Raw genomic sequence first — 16077 nt, 5'->3', positions numbered from 1 at the left:
CATTCTACTAATTGTCATATTACTCTTTGGAAGACTCACGTGACTGTTGGGAGACTTTAGTTGATCCCGACTGACGTTTTTTTATTCCTTAAAGGATTATTTTGGTTATGTTCGGGTGACACTAGCTACTCTATATGCTCCCAATGACCATCAAGGCCTCTTTATCAGTCTTAGCTTGGACAAAATCTCTTCTCGCTCTTCCTCTATTCCACTGGCTCTTGTAAGTGAATTGTGCAACCAATTCATAACGCACAGTTAGTCGATGTTTGGTGCCTACTGCATTTGTGAGAGAGCAACTATACATTCTATTTTCTATTCCTCTCCACACAAGCTGTACAAAAGGATAGACTACATTCTTATCCCACACTGGCAACTACATGCAGTGCTGGACTCCTCAATAGTTTTCATCATGTGGTCGGACCACGCCCCCCCCCCCCCCGTTACTTTGACATGTGCAATTTCTAACGTCCCTCCTTAAAAAAAAACGATCTTGGAAATGTAATCTTTTACAGATTCCGAAGGTTTTGGAAGATGACGACAGCGAGTTGAGCCTCTACTTTCACACAAATGACTCTCCAGAATACGATCTTGGGAGGCCCACAAAGCGGTAATCCGGGGGGGGGGGGTGCTTATTAAGCATGGGGCTCAGATCAAGAGGGAACGCAAGTCGAAACTTCGGTCCATCCTGATAAAGGTCCAAACTTTGGCATCCCAACACATAAATAACCCCAACACTTGAGTCAGACCTTTTGGCCCTTTGTAGACAGGTTGCTGACTTGTTATGTTATAAGGCCAAGGCATCCTTGCAAACTTGTCATAAAATATGCTGCAAATCAGGCAACAAATGTGGCCAATAATTGTCCAAATCGGTTCGGGAACAAAAGCTGGCCTCTTATGTCCCCCATGTCTTGTCACAGAGGGGTCAGAAGGTTGCTTTACCCAAACAGATTGCAGAAGAGTTTAGGCAATTTTATTCCTCTTTATATAATGATGCATCCCCCTCCCCAGGCTCATTTAGAAGAATACCTTAGCTCCTCCAAAATGCCACAACTCTCCTCTTAGTCACGAAAGGAACATGAGGCTCCCATCATGATGGAAGAGCTTCAATCTGCTGTTAGCTCCACTAAAACTGGTAAAGCTCTAGGACCTGATGGCTTCACACTACAATATTACACGCTCCTCCTCCCCACTCTTGGTCCATACATGGTGAAATTCTTTAATGCTCTCAGATCAGAGACTCCTCTTCCCCAAGAGACCCTGAAAGCTCACATCTCCATCATCCCTAAAGAGGTTAAGGATCCAAGTTCTTGTGGCAGCTATAGACCTATTTCCCTGTTAAATATTGGCCTGAAGTTGTTCACCAAGATTTTGGCATCCCGTCTTCAATTCCATTTACTGCAACTGGTCCAGTTCTTTCTGACTCTTTCCAGATTACTAACAGGACAAGGCAGGGTTGCCCTCTGTCCCCCCTTGAACCCTTTCTCTGTAAAGTTCATTTAAATCCGGATATTTATGGGGGTTGACTGCTAAGGGAGCCCAGCACAAAGTTTTAGCTTATGCTGACGATATGCTCTTTTCTCCAACAAACCCGATAGTGTCCCTTCCAAACCTCCTTCGAGATTTATACATTTACAGAGTGAGGTCCAATCTGAAAATCAATCTCAGCAAGTTGGATGCAATGTGGGTTGAGATCCTTCCCCCTCTTCTTCAGACTCTGAGGCAAAGATTTATATTCTGGTGGATGGAATCTGCTTTGAAATACCTAGGCACATTTATTCCTCCCAAGTTATCCCAAACCTTTGAATTGAACTTTCTATGCTCCTGAATAAAACTGCACTATTGGAGTCCTGGTATTGTGGATTACACTCTTGGTCTCGACGCTGCAATCTCCTCAAAATGTGTATTTTACCAAAATATCTTTATTTGTTACAAGCTCTGCCAATAGCAATTTCTCCCTGTTACTTTAAACACGTACATTCATTATTTATAAATTTAATTTGGGCTCATAAACGTCCTCACCTCCCCCTATCGTCATATCTCACTCACTAAGTAAAATGGTGGTCTGGCAGTCCCAAATATTGAGAAATATTATTAAGCAACCCACTAAGACCCCTTTCATACTGGAGGTGTTTTTCAGGCACCTTAGCGCTAAAAATGGCGCATGTAAAGCACCCGAAAAAAGCCTTATCTGCAATCCCAGTGTGAAAGGTGGAGTGCTTTCACACTGGGGTGCTGCGCTGGCAGGACATGAAAAATAGTTCCGCACGCAGCTTCTTTGAGGTGCTGTAGGAGCATTATATATATAGGCCTTCATCATCCCCAAATGAAAGATGATTGGAACCTCCAAGACGCTTCTTAGAGCAGGCCGCCTGGCCAAATTGAGTGATTGGGGGAGGTGGGCCTTAGACTAAGAACCCACTGGTCACTCTGACAGAGCTCCAGCATTTCTCTGTGGAGAGTGGAGGACCTTCCAGAAGAACAACCATCTCTGTGGCACTCCACCAGTCCAGCCTGTATGGTAGAGTGGCCAGACGGAAGCCACTCCTCATTAAAAGGCACATGAAAGCCCACCTGGAGTATGCCAAATGGCACCTGAAGGTCTCTCAGACCATGAGAAACAAAATTATTTGGTCTGAAGAAACAAGGATTGAACTCTTTGGCCTTAATGGCAAGCATCATGTCTGGAGTAAACCAGGTACCGCTCAACTGGCCAGTACCATCCCTACAGTGAAGCGTGGTGGTGACAACATCATGCTGCGGGAGGTTTTTTAGTGGCAGGAACTGGGAGACTAGTCAGCATCGAGAAAAAGATGAATGCAGCAATGTACAGAGACATCCTTAATGAAAACCTGCTCCAGAGAGCTCTGGACCACAGACTGGGGAGAAGGTTCATCTTCCAACAGGACAACGACCCTAAGCGCACAGCTAAGATAACAAAGGAGTGGCTCCAGGACAACTCTGCGAATGTCCTTGAGTAGCAGCCAGAGCCCAGACTTGAACCCGATTGAGCATCTCTGGAGAGATCTGAAAATAGCTGTGCACCAACGCTTTGTCAAACCTGATGGAGCTTGAGAGGTTCTGCACAGAAGAATGGGAGAAACTGCCCACAAATAGGTGTGCCAAACTTGTAGCACCATACTCAAAAAGACTTGAGGCTGTAATTTGTGCCAAAGGTGCTTCAAAAAAGTATTGAGCAAAGGCTGTGAATACTTATGTACATGTGCTTTTCTTTGTTTATTATTTTTAATAAATTAGCAAAGATTTCAAACAAACTTCTTTCACATTGTCATTATGGGGTATCATTTGTGGAATTTTGAGGAAAATAATGAATTTAATCCATTTTGGAATAAAGCTGTAACATAACAAAATGTGGAAAAAGTGAAGGGCTGGGAATACTTTCCAGATGTACTGTATCTTTTAGCGTTGATGGTGCCTTTCCAGGAGTGCAATCTGCCCAGTCCATACGCACTAGTACATTTGCATACCATCAGAGATGCAGGCTTTTGAACTGATTGTTGATAACAATCTGGACGGTCCCTCTCATCTTTATTCTGAGGCAGGCGGCACACATGGATGCCAAAAAAAACAATACATTTCTACCAACGGAACATTTTAAATGAGCTTTGGCCCAAAGAAGAAGGTAGCATTTTAGGATCATGTTTAGATATGGCTTCTTCTTTGCATGATAGAACTTTAACTTGCATTTTTTGGATGGCACGGCGAACTGTTCCATGCAGTGATTTCCATCAAAAAATGATGCCGTTTTTTTTTTGTTTTGTTTTGCAGTGCCTTCTGAGGGCCTGAAGATAGGCATCTAATGTTGCATTTTGGGTTCAGCCTTGCGCACACACTCTCTGAATCTATTGATATTATTTACAGTAGATGTGTTTAAAGTCTTTGCAATTTTACATTGAGAAACATTATTCTGACAATTTTTAGACACATCTTTTCACAGAATGGTGAACCTCTGCCCATCTTTACTTCTGAGGCACGCTGACTCTTTAGGATGCCCTTTTTATACCCAAGCATGTTACTGATCTGTTGCTAATTAAGCCAACTGGCTGAAAAATGTTCAAGCTCTTACTTGCATCACTGGGATGGAACACGGGCTACTAGTATTTGTGTGAATATTGTATACTCCAATGAAAATCAGGTGCTAGGCTGATGATATACTTATGAGCCCCAGCACATGTGGTGGCTGTTTTTAAAAACCCATCTGGATAAAATGTAGCAATGATAACAGGGCTTACACAATGCAGTAATCTTAAACCAATTATTGAGGAGACTAAAATCACAGTACTTGCAACTACAATATTTACTTTACTCTTGTATACTCTCAGCATTCTGTAGTGGAGTAAGGAGGCAGTGGAATAGTTCAGCTCCTGGTCCTGGAGCGCTGGGACTCAGTACTGGTGTCCCTAAGCTAGTAAAGGCTGATTATGGGTTCCAGGTCGCTGTTTGAGACACCAGAAATTGCACAGCCCGGTTACCAAACATTAAACAAATGTTAAACTGAGAACTACAGGAGGAGAACAGCCACTAAAAGCTCCACTAAGATGGTTGTCAAAGGAACACGTGGGATGGAAGATTAGGAGTGGTATCTGTGTGAGTGACCGGGGATTCTGAGCCGACCCTGATTTGCGGGCAGTACGGGCTAAAGGGGCAATTACTTTAGGCTCCATGGCAGCTGCCCTTTTTTCCCCGTGTTAAAAACGGCCATGCCAGCTTTTTGTTGCCCTGTCTCAACTCTTCTGAAACTTGTTACTGCCACCAATTTCAAAATTACCTTTGTTTTGTAAAATGGTAAATTTTTTCACTTTAAACATTTGTGTTTTTTCTATATTCTGTGAATAAAATATGGGCTTGTGAGATTTGCAGATCATTACATTTTATGTAGATTTTACACAGCATCCTTAAATTCTTTGGATTTGGGGTTGTATTTTGCATAGAACAGGTAAGAGTTAGGCTATATTCACACAGGCAACTAAATTGCAGCAGGTAGGAATCTTCTGTTTCCTGCTGCTGTTCTGAGCAGTTAAGGTGCGGCTGCTGGCCACATTCACTATAACAGGGTACCAGCAGCTGCAGCTATTCACTGATGAAATAAGTTATTTTCCACGCTATGGAAAAACAGGTGTGGCTGCTGCCTACCCCCAAAGCTCCACAGAGAGGAGTGGTAAGAAACATATAAGGAAAGGGGAAGAAAATGGTGCTGCCTAAATTAAATAAGTGCTTGTGCTAAAAAAGTTGGAAAAATAAAATAAACCATCTAATAACGTGTACCATCCCTTCCAATCACACAAACATTATCAGTATTAAACACATGAGTGCTCAATAGAACATTTCCAATCCTGGATGGCTAATAAAAAGTTCCATAAACCAAAAAATACACATATAAAGTGCTCAGTGTGCAAAAAGTGTCCATAAACTGGATTATACTCTGTATTAAAAAATAAAAATAAGAATCCATATATATATAAGAATCCACTGAAAAAAATAAAATAAAAAAATAATCACAGTTCAAAAAATATAATAACTTCCAAAGTGACTTGTGCCTGGATAAACAATATCTCTTGCTGAAAAATTAGGTGAATTCCTCATGTGCTCCCCTCTCGTTTTTCCACACTCACCAGAAAGATGTACCCCTCTGCAGGGCTAAAGCGCATTCAAGCAGGGTCATCTCTGGTCTGGTGGTTTCTCCTCCTCCATTGGGTCTGGTGATTGGGTACACTCACATATGGGTGGATGGAAGAAATGCTCCTCATAGCGTGAATCCATAAAAATGAATTGTATTCAAATCAAAGTTTTAAAATGGAACTTTCAATAGTGGTGCAGGGCCAGTACAAATACCACAGCAATAGTATTTGTACTGACCCTAGAGCACTATTGAAAGTGGGATTTTAGAACTCTGATTTGAATAATTTTTATGGATTCACGCTATAGGGAGCATTTCTTTCCATCCACCCATATGCGAGTGTACCCAATGACCAGACCCAAAGGAGGAGGCGATACCACCAGACCAGAGATGACCCTGCTTGAATGCGCTTTACCCATGCAGGGGTACATCTTTCTGGTGAGTGTGGAAACGAGGAGAGCATGTGTGGAATTCACCTAATTTTCATCAAGAGATTTATCCAGGCACAAGTCACTTTGGAAGTCATATTTTTTGAACTGTGATTTTTTGGGTTTACACCAGTGGATTCTTATATATTTTTAACATATAACATTTATTTTTATTTTTTTAACACAGAGTATAATCCAGTTTTTATGGACACTTTTTGAACAATAAGCACACTGACCACTTGGATAGGTGGGACTTTGAAAGTGACCGAAAACAATATTTTTGTCGTATAAAACGAGAATTTATTATAAAGTAGTATGTACAATACAAAAAAATTTAAGTTCAATTAAATTATTTTATTGTACATACTACTTTGTAATAAACTCTCGTTTTATGCGAAAAAAATATTGTTTTTGGTCACTTTCAAAGTCCCACCTATCTAAGGGGGTTTGTGTTTTTCTATCAATTTTTGGCCCAAAACATTTGACTCTGCAGGTCTTGGAATTCTTTTCTCTATGGAACATTTTATTAGCTATCCAGGATTGCAAATGTTATATTGAGCACTTAGTACGATTTAACACTAATAAAGTTTGCGTGATTTGAAGAGATAGGACACGTTATTAGACGGTTTATTTTATTTTTCCAACTTTTTTAGCACAACCACTTATTAGATTTAGGCAGTGCCGTTTTATCTCCTCTTTCCTTATAGCTATTCACTGCTGTTCATACAGCCAGCAATTACCTGCAGTAATTTCTGCTGGGTGCACAAAAAGCGTGTCCAGCAGCGATCAATACAAGTAATTGCTGGTTGTGCAGACAACCACGAATAACTGTGGCTGCCAGAGACCTGCCATTATAGTACATGATACCAGTGGCCACACCTAACCTCTTAAAGCAGCAAGAGGAATCAGAAGATTCCTCTTCTTGTGATTTGCACCGGTGTGAATGTAGCCTTAGAGCCTTGGAAAGTACTCGGAAAAGAGATAGACAAAAACGAATTGAACAGATTGGATTTCTCACAGCTTATCCAGAGTCTTGAAAGTATTTCGTACTCCTTTATACCTTCACTGGTATTCCTGTAACTAAATTTTAACAAATCATCAGTCACTACCATAAAGATCACTTAATTAGCTACAGCATAAGTGAATAAGCATATAATTAGGACCCAGAGAATAGCGAAGCCCTTTCGTCTAATAAGGATCTATACTCTATCTGCATTGTAAACAGGTGGATATTCAATCTTGAAGGTGTTTTTTTTTTTTTTTTGTCAGACCAGCACAAGATGAAATCTGGTTGTTATGGTTTATTGCACTTTACAAATAACACTTAAAGAATATCTAAACCTAACAACAAAAATGTTCAATATCTAAAAACCCAACCGCAAAAATGAATTGCTATGGTGCTGGGCCAGCCTAACCGCACCACAGAAATGCACAAAGCTGACTAAAGGAGGCAGCATCCATGGCCTCCCCCGCCTCCCACCCTGTGCTGGGCTGTCCTCAGGGGATAACTGTAAGGTAGGACAGGGGACTAAGGATGTGAAAATAGGAAAACTTCTGATGTAAAGTTATGTCTTGAAACATGTTTAATCATTAAACATTATGCATTAATTTATAAAACTTATTTTTTTCAGCCAGCGAATATATGTACAATATATAACGTGGCCCTCATACTGATGAGTTTAAAAATCCACGAAACAGAAAAACACATATGTTCATTTTGCCAAACATCCAATATCCCTGTCCCTGTGCACTAAACGAATATCTCAAACATGTTATCAGCTTTCCCAGCTCAGTATCGTCCTAAGTTAAAAAACAAGTTCCCTCTATGGAGATGAGGAAAAGGGGAGATGTTTATAGGCAGAAGAACCCACTAGGGTGAAATCGCTCTGCAGATGGCATTCTATGTAAAAAAAAAAAAATGTACTGGACAGAGTATGCCGATGCCATCATGCCCTCCAAGACTGGATCAAGCACCATGGAATACACTGATTTTCATCCATGTCGGTTAGCGAGATTTTTACTTCATAAACGGGGCTGTTTTTAGTGATTTATACTATGTGGAGTGCTCATCTTCCTCTGTATGGTCCATATTGATAAATGTTTGCTCAGGTAACTTAGGAGATTCTGGGAGATGTATTCTGATGTCAAACCGTAGTAATTCTGAGAGGAGCTATACAGTGAGGAAATGTATTATTTGATCCCTTACAGATTTTGTAATTTTACAAATAAATGAAGAGTCTATTTTTTTTTTATCAGTGGTGTATTTTAAATGATAGACAGAATATTAACTAAAAACCAAGAAAAAACACATGGTACACATTAAAAATTGAGTAGCAGTTCAGTGAATAAAATACATATTTGATCTCCTACCAACCAACAATAATTGTGGCTCGCACAGGCTGGCTGCAGTATGTGCTCATGTGTTACACAAATTAGTCCTGTCAATTTAAGAAGGTGCTCTTAAAGAGGAGGACCAGCTTTAAAAAAAAAAAAAAAAGTAAAAGTCAGCAGCTGCAAACACTGTAGCTGCTGACTTTTAATAAGCAGACTTACCTGTCCAGGGCGCCCGCGATGTCGGCCGCCCGAGGCTGACCCATCCCTCGGCTCTCGGTTCCCGGCGCCACCATTTCAACTAAGGGAAACAGGCAGTGGAGCCTTGTGGCTTCACTGCCCGTTTCCTACTGTGCTGCACGGAGGAGAGAAGACAGAACATCACCACCGAGGAGGAAGAGGCAGATTAGGACGATATGCCTAGCAACAGGCATTTCTGGTAAATTAAAAAAAAAAAAATTCTCTTTTTTTTTTTTTGCTGATTTTTTGCTAATTTTTTATGTTCTTTTGTTTTTCAGGGTGGCCCTCCACTTTAACGACAACTTATGTGTATAAAAGGCATCTGTCCACAGAAGCGCTTTCATACATTCAAACCAACCATAATGGCCAAGACCAAAGAGCTGTCAAATGACGTCAGGGACAAGACTGTAGACCTGCACAAGGCAGGAATGTGCTACAAGACCATCAGCAATAAGCTTGGTGAGAAGGAGACAACTGTTGGAGTGATTATTCACAAATGGAAGAAATACAAAATAACCATCAATCTGGAGCTCCATGCAGGATTACGCCTCATGGGGTAAGGATGATCATGAGAAAAGTGAGGGATCAGCCCAGAACTACAAGGCAGTTGGGGACCACAGTCACCAAACAAATCATTGGTAACACAATACCCCACCATGGATTAAAATCCTGCAGCGCCCTCAAGGTCTCCCTCCTCAAGAAGGCAAATGTACAGGACCGTTTAAATGGTTCAAAGAAGGATTGGGTGAAAGTGCTGTGGTCAGATGAGAACAAAGTTGAGCTTAGCCTGTTAGGAGGAAGAAAAATGCTGACTATGGCATAAGAACACCATCCCTACAGTCAAGCAGGGAGTTGGAGTTATGCTTTGGAATGAGAGATGTTGCCTCAATACACAAGTACATTAGATAGGGTTAGGTACCATCATCCTATAATTGTATAGTGAAGAAACAGAATATAAGTCAAGGGCTACTCCAAAGAAGGCCCTCGACCATCAATGGTAGTTAGGACTATTTCGGTACCCAAGTGACCAAGGGATTATATTAAAAAATATATAATATTTATTACAAAATAGATAGACAATACAAAATTAACAACAAGAACAGGTAAGTAATTGTTAAAAAATTTATGACAATAACATTAAAGACATATTTGATTTGAGGGTCCCCACAGGTATGTGGAGACAGTGATGTGGGGATAGACGTAGGCCTTGACAAGTTTTGCAGCCTATGCTGCTTCTTCAGGAGGCATCACCAAAAACATCTATAGAAGAATACAGTCTCATAATTACAATGTCATGACAACAATAATAACAAAAACAACAAAACAGTAGGTAACGCATTTAATTTGGAGCATTTGGAACAAATCCTGCGTGACTCACCAATGAAGGCTCTTATGGCAATAAACGGCAACAATTGAGACACCCTATGATAGGGTAATCCCCCGGGGGCAGACACAGGGGGCTATTGGGACGGACTAAAAGTAAAATAAAATAAAGGGAATATAATTAATTCGTTTAGCGTGGGTTCCAAAACCGACCCAGTGCACAGGAGAGAATTGAAAGGAGAGGAACAAGATGGGTGTGAAAGAGATATAAATAAGAAAAAATTAAAGGAGGGGGGAGAAAAGTGGGGGCATCAAGAGGAAAAGAAAGAAGGGAAAACAAAATGGGGATAAAGGAAGGGGAGAAGGGGGGGAGGGGGAGAGGGAATAGGGAGAGAGAGCAGTGAGGGGGAGGGGGAGGAGAAAAGGGGAGGGGAAAGAAAAAAAAGGGGACCAACCAAAAAAAAATAAAAAAAGGACGCAAATGTCTTTTGAGTCGAGGTTACAGCATTACTAATTTAAGAAAGAACTTTAAAAAGGCATTTGCCCGAACCCAGCAATCCCTATTATACGGCTCCCCCTGTCTAGAACGAGCTTCAATGGTCAAAATTGTGACCAAATTTTCAACCCATCATCTATAGCTCCGCAATCTCTTATCTGAGCATTGGCAGCTTCTAACAGAACACCACATATTGGGCAAATGTGAGGCCTACTCCTGAACTTGTGTTCAGGAGAGCGACTACCCTTAGGGACAAATTTACAAGTAGCCCCTACAAGGCTCATCCATGTTCAATGGACGGTCCCCGTGGCACTTTTAAATGTGGCAGTTGTCCATGGATACAGGAAGGTCAAACTTTCACCCTCCCCAATGGAGAAACCTTTTTCCTCTACAGCATGCCAACGGCACCAGAGGGGCGTATACTTGATGGTATGTACCTGCAAGGCCTTCTACATAGACAAAACGATCAGGGAATTGCGACAAAGATTGGGTGACCATTTGTACCATTCAGCCAATGGCAAGCTCACAACGGTTGGTCGCCATATAGGATTTTATCATCAATTTCAACCTGAAATTGTGAAATTCTTTGTACTTGAAGTCTTTTCAGAAGACCCGAGAGGTGGCGATTGGGATCGCAAAATCTTAAGACGGGAGTCTATATGGATTGAACGACTCAACGCCCTTACACCTCCGGGCCTTAATGAAGCACATTCTTATAAATATTTTCTGTAATATCCTATACAATTTCAATGTCCCTCCATAATTTGTCTCTGTTCATATTGCTCCTTTCCTTAGCAGCTGATGTCCTGATATATGTTCGCTCCCCCCCCTTTTTTCTTCCCTCCCCCCCCCCCTTTCCTTTCCATTCCTTTCTTTTTTTTTAACCACCCAGCCGAGCCTGTCTTCCCTAGTATACACCATTGACTCTTATTTGAGATTTTAGCTCCATCATATTTTATTTACAACTTGTGTATCTACATCTTTTTGTCTTTCAGATTAACCTTAATAATGTTACATAGACATGAATGAATGAATGAATGAAATACTTGTATAGCGCACAATGCGAACTGAATCGCCTCAAGGCGCTGAGATGTTTCAGATTGAAGCACTTTTTTCTGTACAATTGTTAATCATAGGTCCTCAATCACATGTTCCAGTCCAGAGATTTAGCTGTATTTCTTGCTGCTCTCTGGATTTTATGACACATTCCTCATTTGATTATTCATTGCTTCAAAAAACATTTTATGCTGTTATTGTAACCTGCGTGTCTCTTTTTTGCTGTTAGATGGCTTGAGGAGTTCATTCTCCCCCCTGTGGCAGACATGTGCCTCTCCAGGACTGGGTGGTCCTGCTTACTAGGCAGCCTGCCCTGTTTTCTTCCCCCATGATGCCTGAAGTGTCATTTGCGTTGAGGGGAAGGCGCGCTCGCAGCTCTCTATTCACTTGTGCACTCTGTGAGAGTCGGACTCGGTGATGCCGGCACCAGACATGATCTGGCGCCCACATGCACTTCCAGGTTGGGGGCATTTAAGACGATGCTCCGTTTGACTGTTTGAGACAGTAGACACCCAGGAATGCTTTTAAACCAGCTCTAGGAAGGCAAGTCTCTCATGACCCTCTCACTAGTACTGAGTTTTCCCTCTCTCCCTCCCCTGCTACATCTTGATCTGGTCAGCTGTGGCTTCTCTCTTTAACTTGATTAGCACAGCATGACCCCATACTGATAGCAGACTATGGGAGTTTTTTTTGGTTACCTCTCTCCCAATTCTGGACTAATTACCACTGTCTGCTTGATTTTCATCCTGGATCACTGCAACCATCCTCACCAGCAGACTTCACCAGACTGTGCTGACCTTTTAACGACAGCCTGCTGGGGCTGTGAGTTACTCTGGAATGCAAAGCTTAATCCTTGCTGTCATATCTATTTAAGGCTATTATTGGGTGGGTACTCCTACTACCCAGTCTATGCACACAATCTTCCTTTGATCATGGATTCACTGTGGTGTTTTACAATGGTTTTTTTCCTGTTTTTTCTCCCTCACTTCTTGGTTGGTCCCCTTTTTCTTTATACCCCCTCCCCTTTTCTCCTCCCCCCACTGCTTTCTCTCCCTATTCCTTCTCCTCCTTCCCCTCCCTTTTCCCCTTTCTTTTTTCCTTTCCTCTTGATACACCCCCCCCCCCCCCCTTTTCTTCCCTTTCCTTTCATTTTTTCTTATTTATATCTCTTTCAAACTCATTTTGTTCCTCTCCTTTCAATTCTCTCCTGTGCACAGGGACTGTTTTGGAACCCACGCTAAACCAATTCATTATATTCCCTTTATTTTATTTTATTTTAGTCCATCCCAATAGCCCCCCGTGTCCACTCCCAGGGTATTACTCAATCATAGGGTGTCTCAATTGTTGCCGTCTATTTCCATAAGGGTCCTCATTGGTGAGTCACGCAGGATTTGTTCCAAATACTCCAAATCAAATATGTTACCTACTGTTTTGTTGTTTTTGTTATTGTCGTCATGACATTGTAATCATGAGACTATTATTCTATAGAGGTTTTGGGTGATGCCTCCCATAGACTGCAAAACTTGTCGAGGACTACGTCTATCCCCACATTACTCCACATACCTACGGGGGCTCTCAAATAGAAAATGTCTTGTCGTGAATTTTTTTCAACAATTAAAGCGGGATTCCGCTCTTTTTTTTTTTTTTCTTACCTGTGTCACAGGTGGGCGAGTGCTACCTTCGATTGGCATCCACGTCCGGCGTTTATTTGACCCCCGGCGCGACGAATCTTTTCCTCAGGATGACTTATAAAAACCTGCTCTGGCGTTTTCCATTTTAACTGTGGGCGTCTGAAGCCCACAGGCATTTACTTCCTGGTATATGATGACGTCTGGCTCCCAGCATGCTCCGCTCCATCTTGCACATGCTCAGTGTGCAATAGTGGTAATGGCAGATACAGCTGCCTGCCCACTTTAAAAATGGCAAATTCGTACACGCCCTCGTCACGTGACCGGCGTCCTAACGAAATCTCGCGAGATTTCGCAATTTCATTGTCCCCCATGGATTCTTGGGAAATAGCTTACAAATTTCCCAGGGACCATTGCGAGGACGATAGCCACGCCTACTCCCACGGGAGGACAACCCGGAAGTCAGCTGAAACATCAGAAATAAAAGGTAAGTAAATAATATTTTTTTTTTCAGGGTTCGTTTAGGTAAGTATGCTATCTGTTGATTTTAATAACATGAAGTTTCATTTTCAGGTACCAAACCACTTTAAATACAAAATTAACAACAAGAACAGGCAAGTATCTATCTATTTTGAAATAAATACTATATTTTTTTATATAATCCCTTGTTGTACATTTGGGTATCAAAATAGTTCTAACTACCATTGATGGTCAAGGGCCTTGTTTGGAGTAGCCCTTGACTTATCTTTCCTTTCTTCATTATGCTTTGGGGCTGTTTTTCTGCTAAAAGGTACAGGCCACCTTTGACGCATTGAGGATGGCCAATGGACAGGGCCATGTATTGTAAAATCTTGGATGAGAACATTCTTCCTTCAGCCAAAACACAGAAGATAGATCTTCCAGCAAAACATTGATCCAAACCATACCACCAAGGCAACAAAAGAGTGTCTCAAGAAGAATCACATTAAGGTTGTGGAGTGGCCTAGCCAGTCTCCAGTCCTTAATTCTATAGACAATTTATGGAGGGAGCTGAAACGTCCAATTGCCAAGCGACAGCCAAGAGCCAACCTTAAGGATTTTAAGATCTGTAAAGAACAGTGGACCAAAATCCCTCCTCAGATGTATGCCAATCTGGTAACCAACTACAAGAAACATTTTACCTCTGTGCTTGCCAACAAGGTTTTCTTCACCAAGTAATTTTTTGCTTGGGGATCTTCTGTCTCTAGCATTTAAAATATACCTACAGTGCCATGAAAAAATATTCATACCCCTTAACATTTTTCACATTTTGTCATGTTACAACCAAAAAGATTAATGTATTTTATTAGGATTTTATGTGACAGACCAACACAAAGTGGCACATAATTGCGAAGTGGAACGAAAATGATAAATGGTTTTCAAAATTGTTTACAAATAAATATCTGAAAAGTGGGGCATGCAATTGTATTCAGCCCCCTTTAAACAGATACCCTAACTAAAATCTAGTGAAACCAATTGACTTCAGCGGTCAACTCATTAGTAAATAGGGTCCATCTGTGTGTAATATAATCTCAATATAAATACAGTTCTGTGAAGCCCTCAGAGGTGTGTTAGAGAACCTTTGTGAACAAACAGCATCATGAAGGCCAAGGAACACACCAGACAGGTCAGAGATAAAGTTGTGGAGAAGTTTAAAGCAGGATTAGGTTATAAAAAAAAAATATCCCAATCACTGAACATCTCACAGAGCACTGTTCAATCCAACCTCCAAAAATGGAAAGAGTTTAGCAAAACTGCAAAGCTAGCAAGACATGGCTGTGCACCTAAACTCCACAAATCTGGCCCTTAAGGAAGAGTGGCAGGAAGAAAGGTATTGTTGCAAGAAAGCCATAAGAAGTCTGGTTTGCAATTTGCGAGAAGCCATGTGTGGGACACAGTAAACATGTGGAAGAAGGTGCTCTGGTCAGATGAGACCAAAATTAAACTATTTGGCCTAAAAGCAAAACATTGTGTGTTGTGGATAAAAAACGAACACTGCACATCACCCTAAACACACCATCCCCACCAAGAAACATGGTGGTGGCAGTATCATGTTGTGGGGATGCTTTTCTTCAGCAGGGACAGGGAAGCTGGTTACAGTTGATGGGAAGATGGATGGAGCCAAATACAGGGCAATTTTAGATGACAACCAGAGACTGGGGCAGAGGTTCACCTTCCAGCAGGACGACGACCCTACACATACAGCCAGAGCTGAAATGGAATGGTTTAGATCAAAGCATAATCATGTGTTAGAATGGCCCAGTCAAAGTCCAGACCTAAATCCAATTGAGAATCTGTGGCAAGACTTGAAAATTGCTGTTCACAGATGCTTTCCATCCAATCTGACAGCTTGAGCTATTTTGCAAAGAAGAATGGGCAAACATTTCACTCTCTAGATGTGCAAAACTGGTAGAGACATACCAAAAAAGACTTACAGCTGTAATTGCAGTGAAAGGTGGTTCTACAAAGTATTGAATACAAATGCACACCACACTTTCCACAGATATTTGTAAAAAAAAAAAAATGAAAACCCATTTATAATTTTCCTTCCACTTTACAATTATGTGACACTTTTTGTTGGTCTATCACATACATACCCAATAAAATACATTTATATTTTTGATTGTAACATGACAAAATGTGGAAAATTTTGAGGGGTGTGAATGCTTTTTCAAGATACTGTAGGATAAAAATGATAGACCCTTCATTTCTTTGTAAGTAGGCAAACTTACAAAATCTGCAGGGAATCAAATATTTATTTTCCCCACTGTATCTCACAAAAGCACATATGACCTCAGATGTTTAGGGGGATGTTTTTCTGGTAAGTGTCTCACATAAATTTTTCACGGTGGTAGATAGAAGAACCACTAGATTGGTTATGAGAATGAAAATGCTCATGGACTTTTACACTTTGAGACTGAG

At 41.2% G+C, this 16077-nt stretch overlaps 1 protein-coding gene across 2 annotated transcripts in view; it reads right to left on the bottom strand.

Moving 5' to 3' along the window:
- The window catches only part of PDE10A (phosphodiesterase 10A), a 453343-nt gene that overhangs the window by 218586 nt on the left and 218680 nt on the right, over positions 1 to 16077 (bottom strand). The window lies entirely within an intron of this gene.

This window comes from Lithobates pipiens, unplaced genomic scaffold (assembly GCF_037356315.1).
Source record: "Lithobates pipiens isolate NorthernLeopardFrog02 unplaced genomic scaffold, aLitPip1_a1.2 Scaffold_18, whole genome shotgun sequence".
Classification (NCBI taxonomy): domain Eukaryota; kingdom Metazoa; phylum Chordata; class Amphibia; order Anura; family Ranidae; genus Lithobates; species Lithobates pipiens.
Note: the sequence above shows the minus strand (reverse complement) of the source record. Positions and strands in the feature narration are given on the sequence as shown.